The sequence below is a fragment of the Papio anubis genome, chromosome 12, assembly GCF_008728515.1.
Source record: "Papio anubis isolate 15944 chromosome 12, Panubis1.0, whole genome shotgun sequence".
Lineage (NCBI taxonomy): Eukaryota > Metazoa > Chordata > Mammalia > Primates > Cercopithecidae > Papio > Papio anubis.
In genome coordinates this window covers 54,273,323-54,292,060 of record NC_044987.1, presented here as the reverse complement: position 1 = coordinate 54,292,060, position 18,738 = coordinate 54,273,323, and the positions used below count along the sequence as shown (strand labels likewise).

Sequence of the window (18,738 nt, the reverse complement as noted above, 5' to 3'; positions counted from 1 at the left end):
GTGTTTGGAGGAAGACATATTCTCCTGGTTCCCCTCAAGCTAGATTGTGCCTATAACTAAACAAGGAGTATGTAAGAGCAGATATATACACCTTATTTCTATTATTCTTGGAATCCATGGAGATCAGGGATCAACTAGTAACATGGCAAGGAAAATGATGATGGCATAAAGATTTGCCTTGATTCTCCAGTTGCCAATAACTGAGAACATGCAGGCTCTCAATCAGGGTCTTTCTTTAAATGCACGCAGCTTAAGAGATGCCTATTAAAGCTCCTTGATAACTCCTGGCTTTAACAAGCACAGTTTCTGTAAACCAATACTAGTCAATTGCTGGCAGGTTGAAAATGCTGAGATTGGAGTTTTCAAAGGATTGCAAGAAAAACAGGGTTGACTTCATCCACCTGGTCTACCTTGCTTCATCTTCAATTCAATTCAAATCCATAAATATTTACTAAGCAGTTCTATGTGCAAAGCACTGGGTTGAATGTCAAGTATCCAAGGTAAGAGAAGTATCTGCCCTTAAGCGACTGGAGGAGCAGACTATACAGAGTTAATCATGCCACCAAATAGACTATGATAGGTTCAGCGATGATAGGATGATAACTTTCATTTCTGGAGTGCTTCCTACATGGCAGACATTTGTCTAGGTGTTTCATAGGGATTAAACACATACCATGCAATCATCACAAATCCCTGCAGAAAATGTCATCAATTACCTCATTTCGGTGATGGGGAAACTGAGGTATTGGGTAGTTAAATAACTTGATTGAACTCACATAGCTAACAAGTTTCAGAGCTTGAATTTCAACTCAACCATTTTATCTCTAAAGCCTAAATGCTGAGGGGCACAACAGAGTGATTAGCTCTAATAGAGGGTAGTAAATAAAAGTTTTGCAGTTGAAATGGCAGTTAGGTAAAAATTAAGAACACGCCATAGTTAGGATTTGGATCTCTAGATGACTATAGGGTCTATAGTTTTCTAGGAAAAGGGGCATGAAAGGCAGCAGGAATTTCCTGAGTAAAGTCATGGATCCACACAAGCAAATGCATGCACGCTGGATGTTTTCATTTGCTTCTCCAGATTCCATTTCTTTTTTTTTTTTTTTTTTTTTTTTTTTTTTTTTTGAGACGGAGTCTCGCTCTGCCGCCCAGGCTGGAGTGCAGTGGCCGGATCTCAGCTCACCGCAAGCTCCGCCTCCCGGGTTCACGCCATTCTCCTGCCTCAGCCTCCCGAGTAGCTGGGACTACAGGCGCCCGCCACCTCGCCTGGCTAGTTTTTTGTATTTTTTAGTAGAGACGGGGTTTCACCGTGTTCGCCAGGATGGTCTTGATCTCCTGACCTCGTGATCCACCCGTCTCGGCCTCCCAAAGTGCTGGGATTACAGGCTTGAGCCACCGCGCCCGGCCTCCAGATTCCATTTCTATTCTTCCCTTCCCTACTGTGCACTCTGGGAAGATGATTTTTCCAAACCTAGTTACTCAAGCTCCCTTGTCCTCTGATTTCCTGTTGTATTTGACCAATAGGGGGCACCAACAGGAAAGCAAAGGGTGAGAAGATAGTGCCTAGGTCTTATTTTTCCTGCTACTCCCTGGGGAACCAGGGTTTGGTGATGTCTGTGCTCCTGTGCTGAGGTCCAAAATTCTGATGGGCAGCTTCTTTCCCACAGCCACAACTCCTTCCAAGTTCTCTACCCATACTTCTGTCACTTGCCCATGCACCAAACTCTTCAGTTACCCATTTGAGTGTCCCTCTTTCCTGCTGTAGGTTGTCTGATAGAACATGCTCAGGGAACAGAGCATGGTTAGATATGCTCTTTGGAATGATAACTCTCGCCACCATAGTGTGAAGAACGGACAAGAAGCTTCCCAGTTCTGAGGCAGAGTGTAAGTTCATGCACCAAAAGGGTCAGATGAGAAAAATAGAGACCCGAACTAAGACAGAAGTAATGTGTAAGGTGAGAGGGGAGGGAAGGAAACTTCATCTATGGGATGTTGTGATGGCATGGATTTGTAAGTTTAGGAAGTGAGGGAAATCGAGGATGACTTTGTGCAGCTGGCCAGACAGCCTCAGAGCTGCAGAAGTTACAAACTGGGGCAGCCAACAGGAAGCCCAAAGAAAGGATCTTGCTGCTGAGAGAGTTTGGGCAAGACTGACACCCTGTTTTCCTTCATTTTCTTTATCTAGGGCATGGGGGTGGTACTGTTTTTACTTTCTCTTAGGATTTCTAGAGATTTTGCAGTTTTCAGCACTCTGACTTCTTAATGCAGCCTGAAAACAGCTTTGTGAAATGGGCAGGCCAGGTATTACCACATCGATTTCATAATTGAAAAAGTTGAGTTTTGAAGTGATAACATAACTACCTTCCCCATGACCGTACAGCCAATCAATCACAGTACTAGGATGAGAACAAGTAGTTCCAAGATTTTGCTTCTGCTGCCTCCTAGATTCCTGTTTCTCAGTGTTCTTAATAACCTCCCAGAAAATGTTGGGTTAAGAATGCTTTGTAATAGTGCAAGAGTTCTGCTACTAAGGTGCTAAATGCAACAGAGAGTGCCCTGCCCCCTTTCTACATCAAGATAGTACTCTTCAAGACCTATCTCAAATGTTCATTAGGTCTTGAAAGGGGCTAAATTCCAGAGAGTACTTAAGTCTCTGAATCTCTATTCACAAAAGGGACATCTGAGAATATACAGCTAACAACAACAAAAGCAGTAATAATAATACAAGTCAATCCATAATAGTAATGGAGATAACTCAGCTTTTAAGAATTCGCCATGAAGAGTGAATTAGATGAGGAGGAAAGAAAAATCATCTGCTCTGAGATTCAAGAACTCGCTAAAAGAAGCAGGTATTCCTAAAAGAATATCCACTTTTGTTAAAAGAGCTCTTTTAGAATCTTGTATCTAATATTGTAACATATCAAATTTGGGGGTAAGTGGTAGCATTGTTTTTATCAAATAGTTCTATGAAATTCACTCATTCATTGTTCATTCATTAATACAACAAACAAATAAAGCAAAAAATAATAGGGTGATGTGACAAAGAGAACCTAATATTCAGTGATAAAAGGCTTTAGTGATCAAAAAGTACAGCAACGTCAGGGAAAACAAATTTGAAGATGTTTCTGTAATGCAGAACTGTTATATGCTGGTATCCACTGTGACTCTTAAAGGAGTGAGAGCAATAGTCTACAATGGTTTCCAAACATATTTGTCCCTAGATCTCCTGTTTTATAGAATGTAGTTTAGGAGATGCTAAGCAGATACTCCTCTAGGTCTCTGGTGGCCAATTTTTTAGTGCATAATAGAAATGGAGGTTATATTTAATATTTGGTGAGCTATTCCTTTGTGTCAAGCAATGTGCTGGTATATTTGCACACATGATCATTATTAATTCTCATTAAGCTCTTTAAATTAGATGTTATTGGACCCAGTTTGCAGAGGAGAACACTTAGGCACTGGATAACTAATTGGTACAAGGTCACATAACTATTAAATTGAAACAACAGAAACAGAATGATGTTTTCTCTGTAAAGTCCTCACTGTTGCTGGGACATCAGAGTTATTGCATCAAAGCAGAGCTGGAGCTTTGATTTCATTCTTGTATAATTTTCTCAAAAATGTAGATGCCAAAACATTTCATATGCCAGCTCTCCTCGCCCTACCCTTTATCCTCCAGGTTTCACTCAACTCGAATATAATCAATTAGAGAGACATCCTGAAGCCCAACACTCTTTTGGACTTCCCTCTTTACCTGTCCACCCCTAGGCTAAGGATCCTTGAGAACAGTGACCACAACATATTATTGAAATCCTAATGTTAACTTCAGTGGTTGGTCCTGTTGGCAGAATGAATGCGCAGATTTGTAGGTCGAACCACAGGGTCAGATGTTGTTCTTTGCATCCACACAAACTGCCTCTGCTGCCCTTTACAGATTAGTCTCACTGTGTTTTCTTTTTTTTTTCTTTATTATTATACTTTAAGTTCTAGGGTACATGTGCATAACATGCAGGTTTGTTACATATGTATACTTGTGCCATGTTGGTGTGCTGTGTGCTGCACCCATCAACTCATCAGCACCCATCAACTCGTCATTTACATCAGGTTTAACTCCCAGTGCAATCCCTCCCCCCTCCCCCCTCCCCATGATAGGCCCCGTGTGTGATGTTCCCCTTCCCGAGTCCAAGTGATCTCATTGTTCAGTTCCCACCTATGAGTGAGAACATGCGGTGTTTGGTTTTCTGTTCTTGAGATAGTTTGCTGAGAATGATGGTTTCCAGCTGCATCCATGTCCTACAAAGGACACAAACTCATCCTTTTTTATGGCTGCATAGTATTCCATGGTGTATATGTGCCACATTTTCTTAATTCAGTCTGTCACTGATGGACATTTGGGTTGATTCCAAGTCTTTGCTATTGTGAATAGTGCTGCAATAAATATACGTGTGCATATGTCTTTATAGCAGCATGATTTATAATCCTTTGGGTATATACCCAGTAATGGGATGGCTGGGTCATATGGTACTTCTAGTTCTAGATCCTCGAGGAATCACCATACCGTTTTCCATAATGGTTGAACTAGTTTACAGTCCCACCAACAGTGTAAAAGTGTTTCTATTTCTCCACATCCGCTCCAGCACCTGTTGTTTCCTGACATTTTTTTTTTTTTTTTTTGGAGACGGAGTCTCGCTCTGTCCTCCAGGCTGGAGTGCAGTGGCACGATCTCAGCTCACTGCAAGCTCCGCCTCCCAGGATCACGCCATTCTCCTGCCTCAGCTTCCTGAGTAGCTGGGACTACAGGCGCCCGCCACCGCGCCCGGCTAATTTTTTTTTTTTTTTTTGTATTTTTAGTGGAGACGAGGTTTCACCGTGGTCTCGATCTCCTGACCTTGTGATCCGCCCACCTCAGCCTCCCAAAGTGCTGGGATTACAGGCGTGAGCCACCACGCCCGGCCTTTGTTTCCTGACTTTTTAATGATTATCATTCTAACTGGTGTGAGATGGTATCTCATTGTGGTTTTGATTTGCATTTCTCTGATGGCCAGTGATGATGAGCATTTTTTCATGTGTCTGTTGGCTGTATAAATGTCTTCTTTTGAGAAACGTCTGTTCATATCCTGTGCCCACTTTTTGATGGATGCTCATGGATAGGAAGAATCAATATCGTGAAAATGGCCATACTGCCCAAGGTAATTTATAGATTCAATGCCATCCCCATCAAGCTACCAATGACTTTCTTCACAGAATTGGAAAAAACTGCTTTAAAGTTCATGTGGAACCAAAAAAGAGCCCACATTGCCAAGACAATCCTAAGTCAAAAGAACAAAGCTGGAGGCATCACGCTACATGACTTCAAATTATACTACAAGGCTACAGTAACCAAAACAGCATGGTACTGGTACCAAAACAGAGATATAGACCAATGGAACAAAACGGAGTCCTCAGAAATAATACCACACATCTACAGCCATCTGATCTTTGACAAACCTGAGAAAAACAAGAAATGGGGAAAGGATTCCCTATTTAATAAATGGTGCTGGGAAAATTGGCTAGCCATAAGTAGAAAGCTGAAACTGGATCCTTTCCTTACTCCTTGTACAAAAATTAATTCAAGATGGATTAGAGACTTAAATGTTAGACCTAATACCATAAAAACTCTAGAAGAAAACCCAGGTAATACCATTCAGGACATAGGCATGGGCAAGGACTTCATGTCTAAAACACCAAAAGCAATAGCAACAAAAGCCAAAATTGACAAATGGGATCTAATTAAACTAAAGAGCTTCTGCACAGCAAAAGAAACTACCATCAGAGTGAACAGGCAACCTACAGAATGGGAGAAAATTTTTGCAATCTACTCATCTGACAAAGGGCTAATATCCAGAACTTACAAAGAACTCAAACAAATTCACTGTGTTTTCTTAAGAGTTCAAGAATGGTTTGTTATTCACTTCCTTATGGTGACCACTTCTAGAGCAAGAGAGCTTTATTATTTCTATCCTCTCAGTTCTGAATAAGACATAAACATGACTTCAATTTGATTCAATTCAATTCCAAGTCCATCTAATCTAATCCAATATAATTTGGTATAGTCTAATATCACCTTGCATTGTTATTTGAATCCATGGTAATCTCCCCAAAAGCAAAGATTTTATAATTGTTGTTTCCTCAGCTCTGAGCACAGTGCATGGCACTTAATAGGCCCCAGTGTTGTTGAATGAATGAGTAAATGTATTAATAAGTGAATATATAATGTGCTTAGGTAAAGAGTAAGCACTGAAGTAAAGCAAAACAAAACAAAACAAAACAAATTCCTGGATCTGCCAGTTACTAGCTGTATGACCTTGGGTGAGACAGTCACATTCTCTGAGCTTCGGTTTCTTCATCTCTAAAGTGTGGAAAATGGTACTACCTACTACAGAGAGTGATTACTTGGATAAAATGAGATAATGCAGGGAAAGTGCTTAGCATGGTGCCTGACACATAGAGGTTAGATTTTGTTGTTTTTATTGATATGGTTGGTACAGATTATATTTGAATGGAAGAATAAGTGTATGAACCAATGAGTGAATATTTGTTCAGTACCTGGATGCAGTGCCACTGGCAGCCATGGACTTCAGGATTAATGCCGGCCAGTGCTGGTGTTACCTTCCTGTCCTAGCTCCATACACTAATGTGTCTGAGGGAGTTGTCTGAGACTCAGACACATAAACAGGCTCACTCATGCGCCTTGAGTTCAGAGTGAAGAACAGCCTAATAAGTTATTGTTTTAAAAGATATATAAAAGTATATCTATGTCTTTCTTTAGTATTCATAATAGTTGTGATGTTTTGCACAGTTTAAGATATTGTGGCTGATATCCATAGGAAACGAATCCTAATAAGGTGTGTGGGATAAAACTTGTAGGGTTTTATTACTGTTGTTGCCTGTTTTTTATTTTGTACAGGACAACTGGCCACCTATAGGCCATTGTTTTCTTGTCCTACAAGTGCTCAGCTTAGAGTTCCAGGAAGAAACTAACATTGGCTCTTAGGATTTATATTCCAAATATTGATTTCTATTGATCAAAATGAAGCCCAATAATGAATGCGTTTGCACCATTTTCGACATTACAATTAGAGATGGCAAATATGATTACATTTTACAGTGCTTTGTATTCAACAGGTGTTGAACTAATGTGTAATGATTTGATATTAATCAAGGCTTGATTTTTCATGTATAAATACACGCATGCTACCTTGTGTTGGTTACTTCTCTTTTAATATAAATCTACCTTCTCTATTAATTCCGATTTCTCTGCTGACAAATTGGGTATAGTAACATTTAACTCTATGGGTTGTCATGAAAATAAAGAGCTATTTCTATTTATTTAGAGCTTATATAGTACCACGATGCTTTACAAATATTAACCCAATTTGCCCAGCAATTTTCTGAGGCAGATACTATTTTTATCCCCACTTTATGGATGAGAAAATTGAGTTGAAGTTATTTACCAACTGACCCTAGTTCACATATTTACCTAGGGTAAAGAAACTAGCAAAGTTCTTAGTGGATACTGGAACAATTGTAAGTTACTATGCTCTTCCTATGCCCGTGGCTGATGTCTTAAAGCCCATAATTTCATGTGGCTGTAGCCTCACCTTAAAAGAACAAGAATATAAGTGCCATCTAGATGCAGGAGAATCAACAAAGCCCACGTATTTGTTCTGATTAAAACACTATTTCTTGGATTAACTCAGCAGCTCCTCAATTTGAAAGCTCATGATGGGTTTGACTGAAGCAGTTATAAGTAAACAAACTCTTTTTCCTGCTTGGTGCTGCCCATCTCAAAAGCCCAGAAAGCAGCAGGGACCCAGGAGAATAAAGTTCAGGGAGGTTAATAATGGTGACCAAGACTTGAACTCATGTCTGTCTGGCTACAAACCTCATAGCCTTTCCATTAAAGCACAATAAATTATGAAAGGGGACATAATTTATGTCATAATTTCATAAATTATGAAAGGGGTCATTTAGTGACTTTCAATTCTACAACACATGGGATTTCTACAATTCCATCTTGACTAACAGTGTGAACCTACTTGTTCCAGATTTTGCTATAGATGCTAAGGACACAAAGAGGAATGAGATATAGTCCTCTAGAAATAATTTTTTTTTTAAAGTTACACTCCAGTGGGGGGCAGAGACTGTCAGTCTTTATCTTTTTCAGCCCTCCCCACTCTTTAGCACTGAAAATATTTACACAGCTGACTCAGCTAAGGATAGCCTGGACTGGTAGAAAGGGAAGACCTCCGTGTCTCCAGCAGGTGGGTTCTGGCATTAGTCTGGCTGCTGTAACCTGATTTCCCCATGTCTAAAGTAATCCTAAGCATTCCTGTATCCAAAAAGTGAACTCAGTTCCACTTATTTTTATTTCTTCACTTTTCATTCAGTTTATGCTTCCTGAATGCACCTCAAGTCTCAAAGTGGAGCTAGAGCCCTACCCAGAGCTCCTAACTCACATAACTCAGGCCAGTCCCTCTTCTCGATCATGGACTGCTTTCTAGACCTTCAATTGTCAGCTCAGCATTAGACCACTCTAGGTATATCATGGAGACTGACAAAATTCCTACCATACTGGACTACAAATACCATCCTGCATTTGTTTTCTATTACTGCATAACAATTTACCACAAACTTAGGGGATTAAAACACATTTATTATCTCAGTTTCTATGAGTTAAGATTTTGGAAGATTTTTAGCTGGACGCTCTACTCAGGGACTCATAGGCTAAAATCAAGGTGTTGGCCAGTTGCTTCCACATTTAGAAGCTCTACTAGAAAAAGGTTCATTTCCAGGCTTACTTAAGTGGTTAGCAGAATTTATTTCCTTGCAATTGCAGGACTGAAGTCCTCACTCTCTTAGTAGCTATCACTCAGCCCCTAGGAGCCATTCTCATGGCCTTGTGGGCTCCTTCAACCCAGCAATGTAGGAGCCCCACCCTGAATATCCAATTTCTTTTATTATTCCAATCTCTCTGACATCCCCTTCTGTGGCCAGAGAAATCACCCTGCTTTTAAAGGGCTCATGTGATTAGGTCAGGCCCACCCGGTAATATCTTTATTTTATAGATGACTATGCCATGTAACAAAACCCAATCATGAGAGTAAAATTCATCACACTCATCCAGAGAGTTATGCTGGGCATGTACAGTGGGGGTTTGGGGGTTGATGTCATGAGAGCCCTCCTAGAGTTCTGCCCCCACACACCTCCATCTACAGATCCTAACTGCCATGTCCTACTCACCAGTTAAACCCTTCAAAGAATGGTGCCAAACCTCATTAAGGCCAAATTTGTGATCCTTGCCACCTACTCTTGGAACCTGAGATTTGGGCAGGTGGCTCCTACTGGGAAGTCAGCTTCCAGAATCACTCAGATCCTTTAATATAATGCAGATCATCCCCAGTTTCTTCCTCTTTCCTGAAGTTGCCTCACAGCTGAGCCGGCATAGGCAATGACAGTCTGGTAAATACAGAACAGTGTGACAAAGGCTACCTGACTTATATAAAGGTAAGGCCTTGGATAGATACAGTGCAGCAAACCGGATTCTGCCTGATAAAAGAGGAGTCAGGTGGGAGAAGTGTTGGCAGAAGAGTGATAGTTGTCAAGAACTTGTTTTAAAGGATTAGGATTTTATTAGGGGACAGGAAGAGCAGCAATGGAAGAGTTGGGGAAGCCCCAAAGCATAGAAAACAGTAGTGAAGGGCTAGTCTAGAATGAATGGAAGGGGGTGTTTGGATTGCAGATGCAGTGATCAGAAGGAAGTTAAGCAGTGGGCTTATACATTGTGTTTAGGCTGGAATTTACCCTTCAAGTGAAATATAGTCATTAAAAGTTCTCAAGTAGGGGAATGACATGATCAGATGTGTTTTGAGAGTAATCATCCCGTGGACTAGGTGGGTTGATTTAAGATGGGACCATTTAGGCCAATAGAAGAGTAGTGGTTGGAAAAACTGGAGAAGGGAATAATGGTTAAAATACTCATTTTGGAGGTAAAATTGAGACAGATCATGAAGGCTATGAGTATGGAAGCTCAGACAATGCTGCTAACCTACTGCACAATTTCATATGCCATATCACATAAATCATTTAATATTCTTCTCTAAGCTTTGCATCTGTCTGTCTGCTTTCCTTAATAATCTACATAAACCTCAATGCTTTTCTCTGTTAAGTGTCAGATACAATTTTTCACTCAGGCTGGACTCATTTCCACATGGATTTACAGCAAGGTGAACACTTTTGTTCTTTTCATGAACCCAGCATTATGACCTTTCCTCTCACTCCTAAGATCTCCCAGGATGTTTTAAGCAACCTCGAATGTGTCACTGATTTCAGACATCTTTTTACAAGCTCTCCAATGGGGTTATTGTTTAAGAAGTATCTGCTCATGGTTTAGTGACTCTTATCTAGCCCTGTGTCATAAAAATGACGTTGATATTTATCAAAAACTTACGAGTTGGAAATATAATCTCGGGTAATAGAATCCAAAAGAATGTTTACCTTTTGGAGGTTACTGACCACAAAGAGACAGAAGAAAGCCTTCTGAAGTGCCAGAAATGTTCTATATATTTAAATTTTGTGATAGTTATATGGTTTTTATTGTGCAAAAATTTATCAAGCTATGCATTTAAGATCTGGGCACTTTCCTATATATGAATTATGCCTAAATAAAAACAATATAGTAAAGAAATAAAAAAAAAAACCATGTGCCTTTCCCAAAACTTATGTATAATTCTTACAAGGTGGGTTTTATAATCTCCATTATTAAAAAAATTGAGGTTCAAGTTTATGTGACTTCTCTAAAGTCACATGGACAGCCAGAGACAGAGACAGAATACAACTGAAGTTGCTTTTTTTCCACAAAGTCTGTATTCTTTCAATGACAAGACCAAGGGTTTTCAAGATTTACTTCTGCCTTGATTTTTTTTCTCCCTGGAATACAATGACCTCTGGTCATGTATATATCCCTCCAAGGTGCATGTTAGATTTACTGTATTCTGATATGGGTGGCTTAATGAGGTCACACCCCCTTGCACAGGGGCAAAGTATTGTCTTTATATTAGCTATCCCAGGGAAAAGAAACCTCTCATATAGGAACCAGGAATGAGGAGTAAGGTCTTAGCCTGTCAATAATGGACAGCCCTGCTTCTTGCAGTGTTCATCTTTTAGGATGAACACTCCTCAGAGGTAGAAGAGGGCAGCTTCTGGCAGAAGAGGTTGGGAAGACCATGTCACAGAAGTCACAGTGTGCAAATCATTATACTGTATTTCATAAATGAGACTATCTAGCTTATTTTCTCTTTATATTCTCTAGGTAATGCTTCTCCAAGTGTAGTAAAATCTTATCTATCACAATTATTTTTTAAAAACACAGATTCCTGGGCCTCCCTTCAGACTTAAATAATCAGAATATCTGGAACCAGAATCATTTTAACAAGTTCCCTCAGGTGTTTCTTTTGAAGCACACTAGGTGTAAAAATCACTATCTAGAATTCAGGAAAGTGATTTGAGACATGCCATGTTACACAGTGACTCTATCTTAAAAAAGGGTTATCTCCCCTCTGAGTTCAAATGGAGTTGACTACAGTCAGAAACCCCTGAGAGAAACAATAGAGGTTCTTTGAGGTCAGACTCCTAAACTCATCATGAAGATTCTTCAACCTGTACCAACCTTAAAGATCTGGATTTTTCTTCTTCTTTGGAGATACACAATGTAAAATTCATCGTTTTGCAAGGCTTAGTTTTGGGCAAACACAATGTCATGTAGCTACGTACAGTCAAGATATAGAATAGTTTTATCACCCCCTAAATTCCCTTGTATCCTTTTGTAATCTACCTGTATCCCCACCTGCCTTCCCTGGCAACCATTGATCTGATTTCTGTCTGTTTAGTTTTGCATTTTCCAGAATAATGATTCTCTGTGTAAATGTAATCATATAGCATTTTGAGTCTAGCCTCTCTCGCTTTCTTAAGATAATACATTTGTTAATCCAGAATCCATGTTGCTGTGTGTTTCAGTTGTTCATTCCCTGTTATTGCTGAATAATGTTCCATTATATTGATGTAACAGTTTGTGTGATAAAAGAGGAATTGTCCTGGTTCAGGTATTTGAGGCAGGGGATAGTGGGTTAGGCAGTGACAAGGGTGTGTGATTAAGGTCCCACAGTTTGAATGTGACTGTATGACATGGAACTGCCACTGTATTGCTACCCTGTGACACTGTGAATGGAGAGTAATCCTTAGACATCTATAAGCTAAGGGCAAGTTTTACGAAAATGGATATAGAGTGTCAAGATAGACTATAAAGCTCCGTCTAATGATTATGACTACTTTTCTTATTTCCATCCACAACTAAGTTTGAAGAGAGTGGTAAAGGAACACTATGTGTCTGTTTTTTTTAATTACAGGTTGCCTCATTATAGAAGGGAGGAAGTAAAAAACACCAAAAATGTAGTATAAGAACAAGGACCTGTCACTTTCCATCTATGAAGCTTAGGTCAGCTCTGCCACATGTTGGAGTCCCAGTTTGCCTCATTTGGTTTTTTGTTGTTGTTGTTCTGCTTAGCTTTCCTAGGACATAAAGATTCAGGTGAGGGAACAATGGTCAGATTCTGTGAAAACTCTGAATTGATTTGCACATGTTAATTGCTTTTTTAGGCATTTGTACATATGTTGTATCTTCACTACAAATCTATGCAACTCAAATGTTGTACCTCTCCCACAGTGCTTCCAATAAAGACAGGAACTCAACCTTCAAAGGAATGGAAGAAAAAAAATCTATGTAACATTAAATTTACATTTAAGCAGTTAAATTTGAAAGTCATATTGAAGTAAATATTTTCCTAAATAATTTCAGGAATAAAAAGTAAGCATTTTGATTCTGGTGAGTTTGGACAAGTTATACATTTTCTTCTTTTGCTTAAAACTTTCTTATTTGGTATTCATTCTAAAAACCACAAAGTTAAATTGTTAATTATAAAGTAAAAGATAAACTCAAAACCAACTTACAATGTCAGTATAAAATCTCTTTGTTATAATTAAAGTTTACATATTACACTTTTAATTTGGTAGAGTCAAATGCCCTAGTGTGTTAAATATCAAATCTTCTAGAATCCTGATGTGTGTGAAATACATTTAACCCCTTTTAAAGATTACACAGACCACGTTGGAGTCACAATGTTTCTTGGTGAAATAATCGTTACAAGATAGTTGCAAGTTTAGAATGCATAGCATATACACAGAGGGCCTTTTACATTCATTGAGGGCATACTATGAAGGGTTTATCTGGAATTCACTCTGTGGGTAATAAGCATTGATAAAACAAGACATCTGCTGGCTGGGCATGGTCACTCATTCCTGTAATCCCAGTACTTTGGGAGGCTGAGGTGGGAGGATCACTTGAACAAAGGAGGTTGAGGCTGCAGTAAACCAGAATTGTGCCACTGCACTCCAGCCTGGGCAACAGAGTGACACCCTGTCTCAAACCAACCAACCAACCAACCAACCAACCAACAACTTAAAAAAAAAAAAAAAAGAACTCTGCCTTCAAGGGACTCACAGTCTGATGGTGTGTGTGCATGTATGGTAGTTTCTGGAGGGAGACAAATAAATGAAAGGATAATTATGATTATACAACATAATATTCTGTATGATACATATAGACACAATTATACGAGAATATAGAAGATTGAATATTAAACCTTCAATGGTTGTGAGAAAAATGACCTGGTAAAGCCTCCTTTAGAAGCTAATAATATGCAGGTTAACTTTTAAATATTAAGTAGCAACTAGGTGAACTACAACAACAAGAGGAGTGATTTCTTGGCAGACTGCCTGAGTTAAAGACCTTGACTCTGCTACTCACTAGATAAATCACCCTGGGCAAGGTGCTTATTCTCTCTTCTCTTTGTCCCAGTTTCCTATAAAACTACCCCACAGTATAGTCTTCGTGTTTCAATGAGGTAACATTTGTGAAACATCTTGTGTATAGTACATACCATTTAAAAATTTTAAATAAACAAATAAATAGGCTGAGGGATCTGCATGTAGGGACATCTGAGTGAAGGAGAGGAGACTGTATTTGACACCATGCTTCGGTTCTTTTTTGCAAGAGGATAAGATGTGAGGAGAGAAGTTGCAAGCTATGGGGTGGAGAGTTAAATTGTAGGGACACTTGTAAACCCTTCCAAGTGGGGTAGGTTTTACCCTGAGGCTAACAAGAAGTAACCAAAGGCTTTTCAGTCAGGTAGTGACCTGTAAAGGCAAGAATCAAGGAACCCAGTGAAGATTCCTTGTGATATTACCACTGATAAATGCTGGTGGCCTGAACTGGAGTGGTGAAATATTAAGGAGAAAGAATCAACAAATCTTTATGACAGGAATTAAACATGACTCCCGAGGGTCTGTTTTTGTGTCTCCAGGGTTAGAGGAGCCATTCACTGGAGATGAGAAGGGAAAGGAGGAGGAGGAGGATCAAGACGTGGCTACAGTGGATGTTGTGGATTGGACCTAGCCTGTCTGGGAAGTCTGGGACACCCAGGGGGCAACTGCTAACTCAAGGCCTGAATGGATGGTGTCCCTCCAGTCTTTCCAAGAGCAGAGGAGAGATGATGAGCTGTTGGCTGTCTTTGATTTGGGTATGTGAACCTGAGGACTGACTATGAAAGTTGTGTCCTGTTCAGGGAGTAAGCCCAAAGCTGGATGGAGCTCAACACAGAGCAGCAGAGTGGGATGTAGCCATGAAAAGTGGGGCTAAGGAATAAGGAAAAATGAGGATCCTGGAGGGTCTGTGAAACTATCAGTGCCTGCCACATTCGCAGGTCCCTCCTGAAGATGCCAGCCCCATGAGGTTCTTTCAGAGGAGTCACTGTGGTTTGGGATGTGGATCTCAAGCAAAAATGAGCAGACCACCTGTCCTAGATTGATTAGACCCGGGTCTGATGCATGAGCCAATGGTGTGCAACCTGGAAATGTGGAGGTCACTGCTGTCCCCCATCCCTACCACCATCCCTACACAGCTTTGAACAAAAAAGGTCACTGAGAAGACCTGGTATTAGATAGAGGCATATGTGTCCACTCATGCCCTCTCTTAGGGACAAATAGACAGTGCCCACAGATAGGGTATTTGGAACCATGGTGAGTTTCTAGGGGTCCAGAGTGTTTTTCCAGCAGTGAACGAGAAGACATTGTTTTGCTTCATGCACCCTTGTAGGCATCCCATCAATATCAGTAGTACCCACTTTTGTTAGAGGAGGAAACTGAGGTTCAATATGTAACAAGATTACAAAAGCCACAAAACAATTCACTGTGTAACTAGCACTCATAGTCTGAGGCTAAATTGCATATTTTCCTTCTATTCTAAACTACCTTGCCAATACTTTGATAAATATAATTTAATCAGCAGTCCATGATAAGTTTTATTAAAATGTCAAGAGGCTTACCAGTCAGAATGAAAATGCAGGATAAAACACATATTTGTAGGTTTTACTAAACCCCACACTGTTGGAATATAATTCCTACTATTCAACAAATCCAGGCTCACTCATCTCTATTCTATTGTGCTAAGACCACAAAACTATAGGAGGAATAATGTTTTCCTTTTTCTCTGTTCAAGCTTTGAGCTTAAAACTGGACACAGCATGCCACTTTTGCTACGAAAGCCAGGGAATTTGATAGCTACCACACAGATGCATTTTGCTTTATCTAAGAATATCCCCTGAGTTGGGAACAACTGGCTACCCTCTGCACTAAAAGTTTATTTGCCTGTTTTTACTTTTCTGAAAAACCACAAATCATAATAAAGAGTTTTTATTTTTATTTATTTATTTTTTTAGTGGAACCACAATAACTTCTAATCTCTGGTAAGAACACATGAAAGAGAAGCCAGACAGACTGAAATTGGTTCCTGTGTTATTCTGCTTTATCCTGCACGGAAGCTTTTAGGAGGTGAAAGTTGGCATTATTAGAGGCCTCAAAGGCACACCAGTTGCCAGGATGTACATCAAGGAACAAAGTGAAATCTTTCCTGAATAAGTGATTATCAAATTACAGACCTGTCACCAGAGCTTCCTGGGAAGGGTCAGCACCTTTCCTTGTTCCCAGCAGACAAAGAATGTGTGACAGGCAGATCGATACTCCAGTTAACTAAACAGCTGGCTAATCACAGAACTGACAGCATACAAAGGTAGGTTTGAAGACAATGAAATAAAAGTGCCTTTTTATAGATTTTTTTTGGTGTATTCAACAGCTTGGTGAATTCTACTTTTTTTACAATTTTATTTTCTTCATTTTTCTTTTTTTCCCCCACCAGATGAGGCTGATAGTGATTCTAAGCTCAAATTTAAAAGAAGCGGGGATGCACCTCCCAGCTAATGATGTTTGTATGGGGTGTGATTAGTTATGAATAAGGGGTAGCACAGCTGGGGAGGGAGGCTGACTGATTGATCAGCCTCCTGTGGATAATGGAGGGTGCCCAAATCAATTGTTATTAACTAATTACTCTTCTCCTTTTGTCAGGATAAATTGGTTCATCCAAAGTGTTTTCTAAGTGTGTCAGGTGAATTGCATTAAAAAGGATAAACAGCACTCTTTTTTGTATACTCTGACGAAAATCTTAACAGCTTAATTGTTGTTCTGCTGATTGGAGAGGCAGTGCTATGTAGTAATTAAGGGAAAGGTCTGAGTTGCTCTGATTGAAAGTCTTCTCTGTCACTTTCTAGTGCTGGGGCTGGAGCAAGCTACTTAACTCCTCTGTGACACAGTTTCCTTATCCGCAAAATGAGGATGACAATTGCGTTGGTGTGACAACTTAAAAATTATCATATAGATTTTTAAAGGTAAAAAATAAAAACAGTCATGTAAGGTGCTAGGCATGGTGACTGGCACATCGTAAGATTGTAAACCTGCAATAATACACTGTTCAACATTTCTTCCTTCCTTTTTCTTCCAGTGACACGGGAGAGCCACATAAACATATAGGCTGCATCTATTTAATATAAAATATACAGATTCTCCAAAAATTATTTAATCAGTAATATCAATAATATCACCTTCCCTCTATAAAGTGTTTAATGGTTTTGAATCACTTTCCTATCCACCAGCATTTTTAATTGTCACAACATTCTGCAAAAGAAATAAGTTTGGGATTTCTGTTACAGAAGAAGAAACTGAAGCTGAGAGAGGTTTTGTAACTTGTCAGTGTATTCAGCCATAAGTCATAAATTCAGATCAGTAAACTGGGTAAAACATTCAGATGCTGTAATCATATCTCAGTTTAAATATTTGCTTCACCACTTCTTAGCTGTGTGACAATGGGCAACTTGCTTAACTTCTCTGAGCATCACTCACCTCATCTACAAAACAGGAATACCAATCAATGCCTATCTTACAGGGTTGTGGTGAGAAGTAATGAAATTAAGTAAGGCGTGTAAAGAAAACAGTACTTAGCATTCAGTGCATGTTAGTTGCTAAGTGCTCAGTATTATTATTGTGGTTGTAATCATTATTACCATCATTTTCATTATTATTAACTAGCAAAGTGCCAGCAGGAGCACTCTTTATAATTATTTTCATAAAACTTGTCATCTTTCTACTTGATCGTCCCCTCTTGCTCTTTCTTTTACTACCCCCTCCTCCTCTTCTTTAGCCACATATCAAATGCCATCAGCATATGGGATATACAGTGTGAGTAACAGTTTTGTTAAAGAGGAACATTTTGACATTTTTGGCCACTGTTATTCAACCTCTTATGAATCTGCCCTCTTGAGCATGTCTCCTTGTGCCTTAGGCTGACAAAGTGGAGTTTCTCCATCTGCAAAGGAACTCATAGACCTGACCCATAACCACTGCCTCCTGAGATGCCATCTCTCCTAATCTTTCTTTTTTTTCTTTGGAAACCTACCTGTTAGGTAGAAAGAATCTAACTCTTAACATCATTTGTGCAGCAGATATTTATTGAATCCCCATCACATGGTAGGCCCTGCTTCTTTCAATTTCATGCCCCAGAATAAGTTCACATGCGGAAGTGGGCTCTCCTAACCAGAACAGACATAGGTAAAATCAGGTCCCCTAGTGTTTTATGGGACACATACCTACATGCATGCATGTACACATGAATAACAAGAATATATAGAGACCTTTTTAAAAAAGAATACACACACACACACACACACACACACAATGAAAGTGATTTAGAGGCAACGCTGTTCCCCTGCATGGTGAGCAGGATGGGGAAAGGCAGCCCTGGCACCCCAGAGGGCCCTGCCAATGAACCCAGCTTCTTCAGCCTGCCCTTTTTCTGTGCTTCTTGCTAGTGATCCTGCCTCCGTGCCTTTGTATAGGCTGAAACTTCCACTTGGGAAGCCCTCCCTACCCCCATGGCACCTGCCATCAACCTAGCAAACATCCCCCCTAGCTTTCATCACCATCTCAACATTCCAGTTGTCCTGGAAACATGTCCATTCTGTTTCTCTCAGCTCCTGCCACAAAACTAACCCTGCCCTCCCCTCTACCAGCACAAACTCTCAGTGGACACTTCTGCTTCAACTCTCTCTCACACTGGACTCTGAGCTCCTGGAAAGAAGGGACTTTAATATTCGGATCTTTACCCTAGTAAGTGATTGAGAACAAATGAATGAGAGGATGGAAGGAAGAGATAAAGGAGAGAAGAGAAAGGAAGATGGAGAAAGAAAAGGGACCTACAAC

The 18,738-nt window shown here is 39.9% G+C and overlaps 1 long non-coding RNA gene across 1 annotated transcript in view; it reads right to left on the bottom strand.

The window, feature by feature from the left end:
* LOC110741317 overlaps positions 1–18,738 on the bottom strand; it is a 2,275,404-nt gene that overhangs the window by 494,429 nt on the left and 1,762,237 nt on the right. The window lies entirely within an intron of this gene.